Source organism: Salvelinus sp. IW2-2015, unplaced genomic scaffold (genome assembly GCF_002910315.2).
Source record: "Salvelinus sp. IW2-2015 unplaced genomic scaffold, ASM291031v2 Un_scaffold1135, whole genome shotgun sequence".
NCBI classification, from domain to species: Eukaryota; Metazoa; Chordata; class Actinopteri; order Salmoniformes; family Salmonidae; genus Salvelinus; species Salvelinus sp. IW2-2015.
Genome location: NW_019942747.1, coordinates 698,167 through 709,961, shown reverse-complemented (window position 1 = coordinate 709,961; position 11,795 = coordinate 698,167). Strand labels below are relative to the sequence as shown.

General features: G+C 40.4%; 1 pseudogene; it reads left to right on the top strand.

Annotated features, from left to right (window-relative positions):
- Positions 1 to 6,407: 6,407 nt before the first annotated feature.
- On the top strand, positions 6,408 to 11,100 carry LOC139024178 (up-regulator of cell proliferation-like; annotated as a pseudogene).
- Positions 11,101 to 11,795: the final 695 nt, after the last annotated feature.

Sequence of the window (11,795 nt, the reverse complement as noted above, 5' to 3'; positions counted from 1 at the left end):
GATGTTTTTCTCATATGTCTCAAATAAAATCAGAGCCGGAGCAATTCGCCGTGTATACCGAACGCTTTTCAGAAGACAATGTCGAGGTCCCCCGCGCGCCGTCGAAAACAAACAAATACCGGACCTGTCACTCCAAAAGCTCTTATTCGGCCGCAGATCAAGCTAGACACCCCATTCAACCTTCCACTGCCTGTTGACATATAGTGGAAGGCGTATGAAGTGCATACATATCGATAAATAAAAGCCAGTTGAATAGGCAGGCCCTGAAACAGAGCCTGGTTTTCAGATTTTTCACTTCTTGTATGGAAGTTTGCTGCCAAATGAGTTCTGTTTTACTCACAGATATAATTTAAACAGTTTTAGAAACTTCTGAGTATTTTCTATCCAATAGTAATAATAATATGCATATTGTATGATCTAGAACGGAGTACGAGGCCGTTTAATTTGGGCACGATTTTTTCCAAAGTGAAAACAGCGCCTCCCCCCTATTCACAAGAAGTTAACCACTAGACTACCTCTCATCCACATCCTTCACTAAATCATTACCTACCTGCAGACTACATCATTCATTCATTCCTAGAGACATTTTGTGACTGTCAAAAACAGCCCATCTCGTCTAAACAAGTATAGGTTTTATTACAGTGCTCCTACCATCGTGAGCCAACCTCATTATCGCTTGTAGAAGTGTAACTAGAATGACAATTTGAGATACACTGGGCCAATCGTCTTGCCCAGAAAGTGGCGCAAGAATGGCATGTCCTCATCAGCACACCCTCTCTGTCAAATTAACCCACACAAACTTTATCAAACTCCTCTCAACGTATCTCAGCAAAACCTTTTTTTTCTCACTCATGGGTACTTTTCTGATAACCCATCAGGTTCTTCTACTCTTGGTTCCTTACAAATTACAGGATTTGGCACAACCTTCACTTCCTTAAAATCATTGCCCAAAATGAATGAAACCCCCTTCATCGGTAGGCTAGGCCTCACTCCAACGATAACGGAACCAGAAACAAGATCAAACTCTAGTTCCACATTATACAAAGYAACTTACATGCARCCCATCTCCACACCTTGTACAAACACTGTAACCAGTTTCTGAAGTGTCAGACAAAGGGCAAAACATCCTCCAAAGGGAAGGATTGAGCTGCCTCAGTTTCTCGTAGTATATTCACAGGCTGTTTAACAGAATCACCATTACGCAGAGACACAAACCCTTCGAAAACAAAGGGTTCATACACATCTGATCCAAAATCTTGTTTAGGAGATACACCAGTACACCAACCAGAGATTTAACGGGCTGGAGTGKTCCCACAAAAATAAACTGCTTTCTCTCTCAATTGTTTTCTGTTTCAACTTAGGCCACMGAGACTGTGTCCTTTCTCATGGCAGTAATGACAAACTTACGGATACGAAGAACCAGTTTTCTGACGATCCTTGTTTCTGGACACTGGGGGAAGAGACTGAAAGCTCGTAGTAGGAGGTGACTTCTCTTCTCTCCTATGTAGGGAGAACTACTGGGTGCTTTGATTGTGAAGGTAGTTTTATGCATCAACACAAACTAATCAGCAGCTGCAACTTCCTCAGTTTAAGATCCTTGTGCTCATAAATGTAGGTAGCAACCCCTTCGTGAAGGCAATTCTTTAACTGCTGGAGAACTATGAGTCTTTGAATCCTTAAGGTTCTTGATTCTTGAGAACCACACCACTGATCAAAAAGACATGCTTGTTCCCTTACGAATTCAACATGGCTTTGTGATTCTGTGTTTTGTAATTTACAAAACATTTCTGTATGCCTGAGGGACCAACTCGTAAGCTGGAAGTACAGCAGCTTTAATGGTGTCATAATCTGAACTCTGGTCAAGAGAAAGCGGCGRACACTTTCATGAGCTTTCCTCACAAGAACACTTTGGAGGAGCAGTGGCCAGATATCCCGTGGCAATCCGCTCAAACGTAAAATATATACATCCATCTCCTTTTCGCTGAAAGGCCGTTACAAGCTGGCTGTTCCAACCAAGATCAACACTCTTTAGGTGCAGGATAGACTACCTGATTCGAAGTGCTTCCAGCTCTACCTCTCTAGACTGCTACCATCTCTAACTCTTTTTAATCGATTGACATGCTTCCATCTCTCTTTTAATCGATTAATGCTACCATCCTCTAACACCCCCCCTTTTATTTATCGATTACATGTCTCCTTTCTCTTTTAATCGATTACATGCTTCCATCTTTCTTTTAATTGATTACATGCTTTTCCATGCTCTCTTTTAATCGATTGACATGCTTCCAATCTCTCTTTTATCATTGACATGCTCGTTCAGTGTTCTTGTTCTCGTTCTCTGCAGCAACGTTCTTATCGTTCTGTTTTAAACCAAATGACCTGCTGAATGGCCCCTGATGAATGGCCTGTCTGATGGCCGCTGAATGGCCTGCTAAATGGGCCTGTGATGGCCTGCTCTGAATGGCCTGCTGAGATGCCTGCTCCAAACTCTTAATTTCCCTGTCCCAATCTCTCCCACATTTTTCTTTCCCTTTCCATGTGCTCAAGCTCTAATTTCTGTTGCACCCTTTTGCCTTTAGTTTCTACCTCTAGCAGTTCCAGTCTACGGGGTGTATTGTACCACCTATAGGACCCTTTTCATCATCCTTCCTCTCTGGGAGGATTTTCCTCCTCCACCAAGCACGTACCAATTAACTCTAACTACTGTTTTTGGATAGACATGTACCACTTTGATGTCATAATGCTTTGCAATGAGAAGATTTGTCTTCATACATTTATCAAGTAACTCCCAAAGTAGGGTTCCCATACAAATGCTCCAAATCAAAGTCCATATGTTTTTGTTTATTAGACTGTGTGCACTTTTTCACAGATTTCACCAGCCTCTGAGTGGTTGTCAGTAACACAAATTCCCACAAAAGTATTTAAAAAAATTCTACCACAAAAGTTTGAAAACTCAAATCCTGGGCACAGTAGAGCTTCAGAGTAAGTGGTCCATGGAAACAATATCCCGGACTTGCCCCAATTTAGTTACGTCCCAATAAGAAAACCAATAATATTGTTGCTCAATAGAAATAGGGAACTAAGAATAATACCCTGAACAACCAGAATGATACAGGTGGGTTTTAGGAGGGGTTCTCAGACACCCATGGCGTGTTCCTGAAAGTTGACTAGCAACAAGAATCTGTGTCCAAAAGACCCCTCCATAAGGGCCATCTAAGTTCCCTGAGAAAGGCAAACCAAAATAAAACCCACCAGCAACTTATATGGAGCTAAAAGCAATTGGAGCAAATCAAAGGGGAGAACACAGAATAAAATACTTTGTTTTTATCACACTCAAAGAGTAAGAGCTAAACCGTGGTCAAGAACTTCCAACGTCTCTCATGCCAAATGGAGCACTGATCAGACGCTCATATCCCCTGTGCCAGCACAGGTGAAACTAACGACTGACTAACGAGGAAACAGAACCAACCTCGAAAACAAAATTGAGCAAACCCAAAGCTTATGACTCCTGTAATATGTTTTCTGGAGTTAAACTGTAGCCTGACAATATGTTTTTTCCCTAGTACCCCTGCTCCAGACCAGCTGACTGTTGACTCAGTGGACACCACATCAGCTGCTGTTAGCTGGAGCAGCCACCAGGATTGGACCAAACCCAACATCATTACCAGATCTCCTACCAGTGTCCAGAGACAGAACCACACATCACTACCACATCTTCACCCAGCATCACTCTCTCTGACCTGCAAGGTGCTACTGATACTCTGTCCCTGTCCGCACTATGCTGGAAGATGGAAGGCAAAGTCAACTGGTGTTAACAACCTTCCCACAAGTAAGGAAGTACACTTTTGGTTTTTGCATGTGTTTGTGTTTGTAGTTGTTGTTGTTGTTATTATTATGGACTTGGTCTTTTACCAAATAGGTATAACCCCCTATCTTGTCACAACACAACTGATTGGCTCAAACACATTAAGAGTAAATCATTCTACAAATGAACTTTTAAGAAGGCACACCTGAAATGCATTCCAGGTGACAACCTCATGAAGCTGGTTGAGAGAATGCCAAGAGTGTGGCAAAGCTGTCATCAAGGCAAAGGGTGGCTATTTGAAGAATCTCAAATATAAAATATATTTTGATTTGTTTAACACTTTTTTGGTTACATCATGATTCCATATTTGTTATTTCATAGTTTGATGTCTTCAGTATTATTCTACAATAATAGGCTCTTTAATATAAGCTCTTTAATGCCACCCCTCTGCCACTCTCAGCCCATCCCACCCATCACCATAGACCACCCTCGTTTGGTTTCCATGTGCCATTTATTTTCAATTGTGCTGTCATTTTTTATAAACATTTTGAACCTTTCTAATCAAATAGTATCCACAGATTTTGAGCTAAAAATGAAAACCTTTCCTACAAGTATTTTTATATCATTTATTGAATATGGCTTTCCATATCACCCAACACTGCTATTTGTAAGATTCATTTTAAGTGAATGTTGTAATGAAGTAACCTACTTAAGTATTATCTCTGGTGTCAAACTGACTAGTTATCTACAGTTGAAGTCGGAAGTTTACAAACACTTAGGTTGGAGTCATTAAAACTAGTTTTTCAACCACCACAAATTTCATGTTAACAAACTATAGTTTTGGCAAGTCGGTTAGGACATCTACTTTGTGCATGACACAGGTCGTTTTTCCAACAATTGTTTACAGACATATTATTTCACTTATAATTCACTGTATCTCAATTCCAGTGGGTCAGAAGTTTACATTCAGTAAATTGACTGTGCCTAACAGCTTGGAAAATTCCAGAAAATGTCATGGCTTTAGAAGCTTATGATAGAATAATTGACATCATTTGAGTCAATTGGAGGTGTACCTGTGGATTTATTTTAAGGCCTACCTTCAAACCCAGTGCCTCTTTCCTTGACATCATGGGAAAATAAAAAGAAATCAGCCAAGACCTCAAATGGTAGACCTCCACAAGTCGGGTTCATCCTTGGGAGCAATTTCCAAACGGATGAAGGTACCAGGTTCATCTGTACAAACAATAATACGCAAGTATAAACACCATGGGACCACGCAGCCGTCTCAGGAAGGAGACGCCTTCTGTCTCCTAGAGATGAARGTACCTTGGTGCGAAAAGTGCAAATCAATCCCAGAACAACAGCAAAGGACCTTGTGAAGATGCTGGAGGAAACAGGTACAAAAGTATCTATAACCACAGTAAAATGAGTCCTATATCGACATAACCTGAAAGGCCACTCAGCAAGGAAGAAGCCACTGCTCCAAAACTGCCATAAAAAAGCCAGACTATGGTTTGCAACTGCACATAGGGACAAAGATCGTACTTTTTGGAGAAATGTCTACTGGTTCTGATTGAAACAAAAAAATAAACTGTTTGGCCATATTGACCATCATTATGTTTGGAGAAAAAGGGGATGCTTGCAAGCCGAAGAACACCATCCCAAGCCGTGAAGCACGGGTGGGCGAGTATCATGTTGTGGGGGTGCTTTGCTGCAGGGACTGGTGCACTTCACAAAAAAAGATGGCATCATGGAGAAGGGAAATTATGTGGATATATTGAACAAAATCTCAAGACATCATTTGGAAGTTAAAGCTTGATCGCAAATGGGTCTTCCAAATGGACAATGACCCAGCATACTTCCAAGTTGTGGCAAAATGGCTTAAGGACAACAAAGTCAAGGTGGAGTGGCCATCACAAAGCCCTGACCTCAATCCATAGAAAATGTGTAGCCAGAACTGAAAAAGTGTGTGCGAGCAAGGAGGCCTACAAACCTGACTCCGCTACACCAGCTCTGTCAGGAGGAATGGCCAAAATTCACCCTACTTATTGTGGGAAGCTTGTGAAAGGCTACCCAAAATGTTTTGACCCAAGTTAAACAATTTAAAGGCAACGCTACCAAATACTAATTGAGTGTATGTAAGTTTCTGACCCACTGAGAATGTGATGAAAAAATAAAAGCTGAAAGAAATAATTCTCTACTATATTATTCTGACATTTCACATTCTTAAAATAAAGTGGTGATCCTAACTGACGTAAGACAGGGAATTTTACTAGGATTAAATGTCAGGAATTGTGAAAAACTGAGTTTAAATGTATTTGGCTAAGGTGTATGTAAAACTTCCGACTTCAACTGTAAATTACTGTCATGTAAATTAACTAATCATAGCAGATGTGTCAATATGGGATGTAAAGGTACAGTATCTTCCCTGATGAGAAATATATGATGGTGATTCCTTGGATCCTTCCTGTTTCCTGATCTTCATTTCTATCTACAGGACCCTACCTCATGGAGCTGTTGTCAAAGACTGGACTAGAAGACCAATATGAAAACAAGCTGACGTTAAGTACTGTCCGAGATAAATGCTGATACTACATCAGATGAACCTCTTACCACCATGCTGTCACTTCCAGGGGCCTTCCTTAAGAAATTAATGATGGCAAATCTAAATGCTAGGAGTGTCAAATGTATGTCCACTGATGCAGGTGTTTCATTTCGGATAAAGACCGTTTGACAATCTAAAAAGGGACTCTGCTAACGGTAATGTGATTAATCCATTGGACCTGAGTACTGCCCTGTTTCTGTGCTCAGAGGTTTCCTGCAGCAGGAGATGGTCCAGAAAATGTCCATGTGTCAGTTTGCTGTTCCTCCGCTGCTGCCCAACTGTGACACAGAAACAAATCACGTTTGATACGTGGGCCTTGAGGGACATAGTGAAGAAGTTTAGACTCTCTTCCCAAACATCCACAAAGGCTTTTGTGGAGGAGAGAATTGTACTCTCTGATATTCCTATGGTGTCATTTGTTAGGCTAGGAGAGAGCAGCTTGTCTAAGTCTCAGATCTTGAACAAGTTGCTTAGTAACCCTCAGCAGTACCATGACACATTTGTTCATCATTATATGGAATGTGGTGACATCCCTCATAGAATCTCAGATGGTCTGGTTGAAATCAGCTGGTACTTCCATGTGGGAACAGAAACATCGACAGTTCACTAAGCCTGTGGCGATGGCCAATCTCAGAGGAGACATCAGGTCCTTTGAAAAAACAGTTCTCCTTCTGGGTCAAACATCAGCTGCAGTTTACATTTTCACTGATGATTTAGGTCAGATCTCAATTTGTTTGAAAAGCAAAAACACAAAAGCAGAGTTAATTCTAGTCGTCAACTCTCAACGAAAATCGTTCAGAGTAGACACATTGAAAGAAATGACCACAAACTGCAGTATCAATGACCAAAATGTGATTGTGAAGAAAAAGAAAAACGATGCAGAATTTGTCAAAACCCTGCAATCATCTGTTGGTGACATCATTGAAAAAAGTCAAAACTGGTTGACAGTGGAAACATGACTGATATAGCTCGTCACAGTGGGATTCTGGTTGATGAAGACCGCAATGAATGCAGAGTGCCAGGAAGATGGCAGATGAAATCACCAGCAACATCACAGACACAGTCAAATTCAAAGACAAACAACTACAATTACAAGGTCAAATCTGAAAAGAGCTTTCCCAGTTGGAGAAAGAGAGATGTAGACTGAGAAAAGCAGGGGAACAAAACATTGAACACTACAAGAGCTCTCTGAAGAAAAAGGAGAAAGGGCTGAGAGAGAAGCACACATACATTTGACATGTCAGATGCAATGGAAAGCTTCATTTTCAGGATTGTCAGGTTCAGGAGCGGAGCGTTCCTATTTCCTCAGATGATGCGGATAAATCTGGACAATCTGTCACCGAAGAACCTGTCTGTTTAAGGGACCGGTACAAAGATCTTTGCCAATATTCTCCGGAGAGAAAAGACGACATTAAAGATTTGGATAAGCAATTATCTGATTTTCCCTGGACTTAACACTTCCTGCGTGAGTTGGCGCATGTATATGAAGCTTCCTGCTCCCTCCCTGAGACAGTCCTCAAAGGAAACAGATGGAGCATCTCCCTGGATTGTGTGCTCAGATGCTGTTGGATGGTTTCCCCATTGAGCTTTGGATGGAGATGCATCAAATATCCCTCTGAAATGGATTCAGCTGTTCTGACTCAGCTTCATACTCTGTGGACTCTAACAAGCATGATCCGGGTTGTTCTCATTTTAGGGTCCAAACACAGGAAGTCCACTCTCCTCAACACCATGTTTGGGGTCCAGTTTGCTGTCAGCAGTGGAAGATGCACCAGAGGGGCCTTCATGCTACTGATTAAAGTCAACAAAGACCTCAAGGAGGAGCTGAAATGTGACTTCATCATGGTCATTGACACAGAGGGGTTGAAATCACCAGAGTTGGCRCAACTAGATSARAGRRATGAACATGACAATGAARTGGCKACACTGGTGATTGGACTSAGTGATGTCACTATCATCAACATCGCCATGGAGAACTCCACAGAGATGAAAGACATTCTACAGATTGTTGTTCATGCTTTTATCAGGATGAAGGAAGTGGGGAAGAAGCCGATATGTCATTTTGTGCACCAGAATGTGTCAGACGTGTCTGCTCATGACAACAACATGAGGGACAGGAAGAAGTTGTTGGAACAGTTGAATGAGATGACCCAGGCAGCAGCCAGAATGGAGAAGAAGGAGAATATCACCAAGTTCACTGATGTGATGGAGTATGATCCAGACACAAGCAGCTGGTACATCCCAGGACTCTGGCATGGGACTCCCCCGATGGCTCCAGTCAATGCAGGCTACAGTGAGGCTGTGTACAACTTCAAGAAGACCTTGATGAAAGATTTCAGAATCTGTCAGAGAAATTATGACATGACACATTTCCTGAAGTGGACACAAAGTTTGTGGGATGCAGTGAAATTTGAGAAGTTCATCTTCAGTTTCAGAAACAGCTTGGTTGCAGATGCATACTCCAGATTATGTTCTGAGTACAATGGTTGGGAATGGGCCTTCCAGAAGGAGATGTATACATGGATGGTGAGTGCTGAAACTAAAATATCCAATATTGTCATGACAGATCAACATCTCCAGAGGTCCATAAGAGATGTGCTACAAGACTTAATGAGAGAAGCATCTGGGAAACTGTCATTGGGAGAAAAGGAAATCCAAGACAATCTAGTAAAATACTTTGAAAAGGAAGATGGCCATGTCAATCTGGTGGAAAAATACAAGCAGGACTTTGTGTGCAGTGCCAAAACTCTGAGAAAAGAGATAGAAAACACAGTGAAGAACACACTGCAAGGAGTTGTTGAAATCAAAGAGGGAATGGCCAAACTAAACATCAAGAGCTCTCAGGCAAATACAATGGAGAGAAAGATTCTGACTCTGCTACAGAACTGTAGAAAGAAAGAATCTGTTCTATCAGATAAGGAACTCCGTAAAGAGTTTGAAAACATGTGGAAGAAAACTCTGTCATATACACTTCAGAGGACTCCCAAGAAGAGATGTGGCTCAAGATGCCTTTATCATGTTAAGGGGAAATCTATTAACAAGGGGTGGGTACATCAATAGTATGGTGGTTGGAAACAATCTGGTGGATTGTGGTAAAAAAGAATTTGTTGTGGAATCTGGGGGTTTAGTGGAGAAACTTGGGGGCTTAGTTAAGCACAGGGACATCGACCATTACAGGAATAAACTACAAGAGTTGTGTGACGACATCATAACACAGTGTCAGTTGTTTATAACACAGAAGGTGGAAAGCAAAACAGATTACCACGATACTTACATCAAAGAGCTGCTGAACAATATTGATGAAACGTTAAAACAACACAAGAATGTTAACGTCAGTGAGGTATGTGAGGTTTCTCTGAAGCTACACATCTGTGGCAGAGCAGCCAGAGAGTTTCAGAACATGCATAATGATTTCATTGAAGTCAATGACCCACGGAAGTGTCTGGAGAAGTCTAAGAACAAGTACCTTACTGAGTTCATAGACTTGTTTCATAACTGAGACCAGTGCCTAAAGAAAGCTGAAGCGTTCTCTAAGCTCTTACAGCCAGCTGTACAGGACTATGTGACCAAAATGATTGGTCCTGATGTGGTTGATGAAGTGAAGACAGGTAAAGGGTCACAGGATTACATCACGAGGGGCTTTCCAGTTCTCCATTTTAAAACCGCTCCTGACAGATGGAGAATATGAGAAATGTAAAGGGTACATGATATCCCAGAGGACTGGAAGGCATTAACAACTCATGATGCAATGAAGAACTTGAAAGAGGCTTTCAACATGAAATAAAGTGGAGTTCTACTGTATATAATTACTCTTGTTCATCAACATGTTACCATACAATTGAACATTCAAAGACTTGACAACCAGAAACAATTCTGGTTTTATCACTGAATAAAAATATAAGGAGTCAGTCGCCCAGAGTTGTTGAAATAATGTGCAGATCAGGAAATACACAACTGGATCACAGAAAGTCAAATACATTAATACACTTTATGACCTCTTAGCAATTTACAGATCTGATGTTCCATAATGAAATAGCTAAGATGTTGATTGAGCTTGACCTTATTAACACAATGTACAGGTAACTAATGAGCTAGTCTGACATTGTTTATTTATTTTCAATTATAATAATGATATTTCTCATTTACTTTTCCATCTATCCTACAGTAGGGCTTGATATGCCTTAATCACAGATTATGAAGGGACTGCATCATTTAGTGGTTGACTTGCCATTTGTTTTTATTTGTTATTTTACCTTTTACTTTTTAATCTTAATGTCATTTTTTATTTAGAGAATAATTTGCTGTTTCATATACAGGTATTACACATGTATTGGTCTCTTAAATAATTAACTTCAACAAGAATGAATACTAAGTAGACTTCAAATCTGTTTTTTATTGATCACACCTTCTAATAGTGATTTGTTTCAATGACTTCATTACTTTGAACACATTAGTTTGGATAAAGTATAATTCATAATCAGTGACCATCAGTAATGTAACTTCATTGAAACTCTTCAGGTATGCTTGATGTATATAGTATGTTTTGAGGTACTGATCAGTGATCATCAGTAATGTAACTTCATTAATACTCTTCAGGTATGGTTGATGTATATAGTATGTTCTGAAGTACTGCTTAGTAACCATCAGTAATGTAACTTCATTAAAACTCTTCAGGGATGCTTGATGTACACTACCGTTCAAAAGTTTGGGGTCACTTAGAAATGTCCTTGTTGTTTAAAGAAAAGCTATTTTTTTGTCTATTAATAAAATAACATCAAATTGATCAGAAACACAGTGTAGACGTGGTTAATGTTGTAAATGACTATTGTAGCTGGAAACGGTTGATTTTTTAAAATGGAATATCTACATAGGCGTACAGAGGCCCATTATCAGCAACCATCAATCCTGTGTTCCAATGGCATGTTGTGTTAGCTAATCCAAGTTTATCATTTTAAAGGGCTAATTGATCATTAGAAAACCCTTTTGCAATTATGTTAGCACAGCGGAAAACTGTTGTCCTGATTTAAAACAATAAAACTGGCCTTCTTTAGACTAGTTGAGTATCTGGAGCATCAGCATTTGTGGGTTCGATTACAGGCTCAAAATGGCTAGAAAAAAATACATTCTTCTGAAACACGTCAGTCTATTCTTGTTCTGAGAAATGAAGGCTGTTCCATGCGAGAAATTGTCAAGAAACTGAAGATCTCGTACAACGCTGTGTACTACTCTCTTCAGAGAACAGCGCAAACTGGCTCTAACCAGAATAGAAAGAGGAGTGGGAGGCCCCAGTGCACAACTGAGTAAGAGGACAAGTACATTAGAGTGTCTAGTTTGAGAAACAGACACCTCACAAGTCCTCAACTGGCAGCTTCATTAAATAGTACC